Source organism: Herpailurus yagouaroundi, unplaced genomic scaffold, assembly GCF_014898765.1.
Source record: "Herpailurus yagouaroundi ecotype Mexico unplaced genomic scaffold, PumYag 140, whole genome shotgun sequence".
In the NCBI taxonomy this organism is placed as follows: domain Eukaryota; kingdom Metazoa; phylum Chordata; class Mammalia; order Carnivora; family Felidae; genus Herpailurus; species Herpailurus yagouaroundi.
Window position 1 is genome coordinate 92,484,882 of NW_024412395.1, and position 4,405 is coordinate 92,489,286.

The 4,405-nt window shown below is 41.1% G+C and overlaps 1 pseudogene; it reads right to left on the reverse strand.

Moving 5' to 3' along the window:
- Positions 1-1,364: 1,364 nt before the first annotated feature.
- On the reverse strand, positions 1,365-1,786 carry LOC121030303 (60S ribosomal protein L35a-like; annotated as a pseudogene).
- Positions 1,787-4,405: the final 2,619 nt, after the last annotated feature.

Below are 4,405 nucleotides of genomic sequence, written 5' to 3' on the forward strand. Positions count from 1 at the left end.
TAGGTGCCCCAAGCTTCTATTTTAAAAGCTACTAGAGTGAGAAACATTATTCAAAACTTTGTGAAGCTTACTAGTAGGCAATGGCTTTCTATTCCTTCATACCATTAAAAGGTAAACTGAGGGGTGCCTGGGTGACTCGGTTGAGTGTCCAACTTTGGCTCAGGTCATGATCTCACGGTTTGTGGGTTCGAGCCCCGTGTTGGGCTCTATGCTGACAGCTCAGAGCCTGGGCCTGCTTTGGATTCTCTCTCTCTCTCTCTCTCTGCCCCTCCCCCACTAGTGCTCTGTGTCTCAAAACTAAATAAATGTAAAAAATTAAAAAAAAATTTTTTTTAAAGGTAAACTGAGGCAGGGGTGCCCAGTTGGCTCAGTTGGTTAAGCAGCCAACTCTTGATTTCGGCTCAGGTCATGATCTCATGGTTCGTGAGATGGAGCCTTGTGTGAAAACTGGGATTTTCTTTCCCTCTCTCTCTGTTCCTCCTCGGCTCACACACATAATCTCTCTCTGTCTCTCTCTGTCTCTCTCTCTCTCTCTCTCTCTCTGTGTCTCTCAAAATAAAGAAACTTTGGGGCACCTGGGTGGCTCAGTCAGGTAAGCATCCAACTTCAGCCTCAGTCATGATTTCACCCTTCCTAAGTACAAGCCCCATGTTGGGCTCTGCGCTGACAGCTCAGAGCCTGGACCCTGTTTCAGATTCTGTGTCTCCCTCTCTCTGCCCCTCCCCCACTCGCTCTGCCTCTCTCTAAATAAATAAATAAATAAATAAATAAACACTCTCAAAAAGAAATAAACACTATAAATAAATAAATAAATAAACCAACTTTTTAAAAAGGGAAACTGAGGCATATTAAAATTTCAAGAGTTTGAGCAAAGAGCGATTCCTTCCAACCAAGCAGTGCCAAGCTGGAAGTGGTTGGAGCCCTCCACCACCAGGAACCAAGAAGACTCATATAAGAAGGCGTGGAAGCAAAGAAAGGGAACTATTTGATGGGCTAAAACTCAAAGACTAGTTGGCTGCTTGTGACTGGTTATTCTTAGTGTTTTCATTTCATAACCTCAAGGCATTTATAGGCTTATATTTCGGTTTGCTTACGTAGACAATCCTGGCATCAGAGCCACTCAGTCTAATGGCCTCCCTGCTTAATTAATTTAACAATACTTTCCCAATAAACTTCCAGAAATAGAATATGTCTCTTGAAGCCTAAGATATGTCATAATGCCCCTACGTATGTACACCTTATCATTAAAGGTATTTCCTGATATTTTGGGATGTAATGAGACAAATGCAGTCTTTATACCAAATTCACCAGTTGGGTGAGTGAAACATAGTTGTTGTTTTCTGGTTTTTTGTTTTTTTTACCAGAGAACAAATCTACACCTTTATTTATTTACTTTTCTGTTAGTTTAAATCATTGAGGGGCACAACATCACACGGATTCTGTGGCCAGTGGCTTCAGCAGGAAGGTTGCTTTGGAATATGGCACGAACCATGCCACTGTTTCCATGAGCACGAGTTACTTTTCCCCAGATCTCTCCAATTTTATTCGGTTTGCCACCAGGAGTCACTGTGTTACTCTTTGCTTTGTACACATAAGCACATCTCTTGCCCAGATAGAATTCAGTTTCATCTCAAGCATAAACAGCTTCAATGTTCAGAAGAGCTGTGTGCTCCCTCTGGTTCCGGAGACCTCGCTTATAGTCACCAAAAATGGCTTTTGACCACAGCCTTCCAGACATATTTGTCATTTCAGGAGTCCTGTTCCCAGCAGGCCTCCACAGGTTCCAAGCCGGCCCGAGGAGCTGAAACACAGTTTTCAACATAACCACACACTCACTCTGGTTAGAACTCTTGTAAGTTGGAATACACGGTCTCAGTTAAGACAATATTAATCCTTAGGTGACAACTTATACGATACAAATTAAACAAGTAGGAAACCGTGGACAGTGAATAGATGGTGATTGATGTCGGCAATGTAAACCCCTGAAGTCTTACTCAGTATCTCTGAACACTCAGCTGCTTTGTTATTTCTTCCAGGAAGGCTTCATGGGCCCCTGGTGCCCACTGGTAAGCACAGTACTATTCCTTCATACTTTCAGGTTGCCTATTCTTGCTGTGCTGTCTCCCCATTCAACAGTGGGGAGAAGGCAAGGGCAGGTGTTTGTTTTATTAATGTCCGTATCTCTGTTGTCTCAAAGGTAGGGACTCCTTTGCCCCCACACCAGCATACCTAGTGTAGTAGACACCCAATTAATGTCTGCTCAATGAGTCTAGTGTCTACATGTGCTATGTTCGGGAGGAGGAGCACTTTCTCAGGGGCTACCCAGCAAATGTCAAGCCTTTTAAACTGTTGCCTAGAAATATCTGACACTGGCAACATTAACCTTTAGAAGCCATCTTAGCATTTATTTAAAGGCTATATTTTGCAATGAGTAACAGGCTATATCTAGAGTCTGCTAATGTTTTCCAATAACAGATTTAATAAAAATGTAAAATGGATTGAGAAATTATCAAAAACCATAAAGTCACAGCTTATTACTCTATAGCAAAGAACATATTCTCCGGTTAATCTTCTTCTATGTCCTAAAGATCTATGACCGCTTAATCGGCCTTAGAATCCAGTCAAATCAATTACCATATTAGTTCTTACAGCTTCCAGACAGGAATATCCTTCATCCGCCCAAATCCTCATGCTCCCCTGTGAATCTGGGTTTCATTGCATCACCAGGTGAAAGCTCATTTTAAAAATGACATGTGCTTCAAGTGACTTGCCCTATTTACAAAAAGAAATGGAAAAATAGAGGGCTTTGAAATCAAGAGCAGTACAATTGAACTTAATCTATCTCTACTGAGGCTGTATCTATTCTCACTATTCTGTTAAATGCTGTGGGGTGTATAAGAGAGGGGCAAAACATGAGATTTTATGCAGCCCTGTGGCACAGTCATGTGAAACATTTAATAACATTAAAAAGCAAGAGTATGATTAAGTGTCAAAATGAGATATGCAGTCTGTAAGTGCTTTTGAAGTTCTGCTGAAAGACATCCTCAGGGGTCTAAGGGAGTTGGCCCAAGGCAGATTCAAGACAGACCTCTAGGGTGGACAACAGATTTGGGAAAGGGCAGCTGTAGAGGTTTCTGAGCAGCCAGGGTAGCATGAGCACAATCAGGAGGCGAGGGGAGAGGAGTGACCAACAAGGGGAAAATGAGAGAAGAAAAAGAAATAGAAGACATTTTAGAAGGTCAAGACCAAGGAGAAGAACCAAACTGAAAAGTAGACATAAAATTTTACAGTTAGACCTGGATTTGAGCTTTCTGACAGTTGAAGAAGAGATAGCATTATAACATTTTAATTTTTACATTTGTTTAAGCCAGGATTCTCTTTTCAAAATTTTAATTAATTTATTAAAATTCAAGTTAGTTAACATACGGTGTAGTATTGGTTTCATTTGTAGAACCCAGTGATTCATCACTTACATATGACACCCAGTGTTCATCCCAACAAGTGACCTCCTTAATGCCCATCACCCATTTAGCCCATCCCCCCCCCCCACACACCCCCCCCCTCTAGCAGCTCTCAGTTTGTTCTCTGTATTTAAGAGTCTCTTATGGGTTGTCTCCCTCTCCATTTTTATCTTATTTTTCCTTTCTTTCCCCTATTATCATCTGTTGTGTTTTTTAAATTCCACATGAGTGAAATCATATGATTCTTGTATTTCTCTGACTGACTTATTTTACTTAGCATAATACACTCTAGCTCCATCCATGTTATTGCAAACAGCAAGATTTCATTCTTTTTGATTGCCAATTAGTATTCCATTACACACACACACACACACACACACACACACACACACACATACGCCATCTTCTTTATCCATTCATCCATCAATGAACGTTTGGGCTCTTTCCATACTTTGGCTATTGTTGATAGCGCTGCTATAAACATTGCTATAAACATGAAGGGGGTGCATGTCCCCCTTCAAATCAACATTTTTGTATCCTTTGGATAAATACCTAGTAGTGCAATTGCTGAGTCATAGGGTAGTTCTATTTTTAATCTTTTGAGGAAACTCCATACTGTTTTTCAGAGTGTAAGCCAGGGATTCTTAAACGGTGTCCATGGAATCCTTTATGAACAACTTTCAGGGAGTCCATGAACATACTGACATGTTTTGTAAAATATCATTCATATGCAGATTATGGAAGGTTTCCATAATTTCATCAGATTCTTACCTTCTTTTTTTTTTTTTTTTTTAATTTTTTTTCAACGTTTATTTATTTTTGGGACAGAGAGAGACAGAGCATGAACGGGCGAGGGGCAGAGAGAGAGGGAGACACAGAATCGGAAACAGGCTCCAGGCTCTGAGCCATCAGCCCAGAGCCCGACGCGGGGCTCGAACTCACGG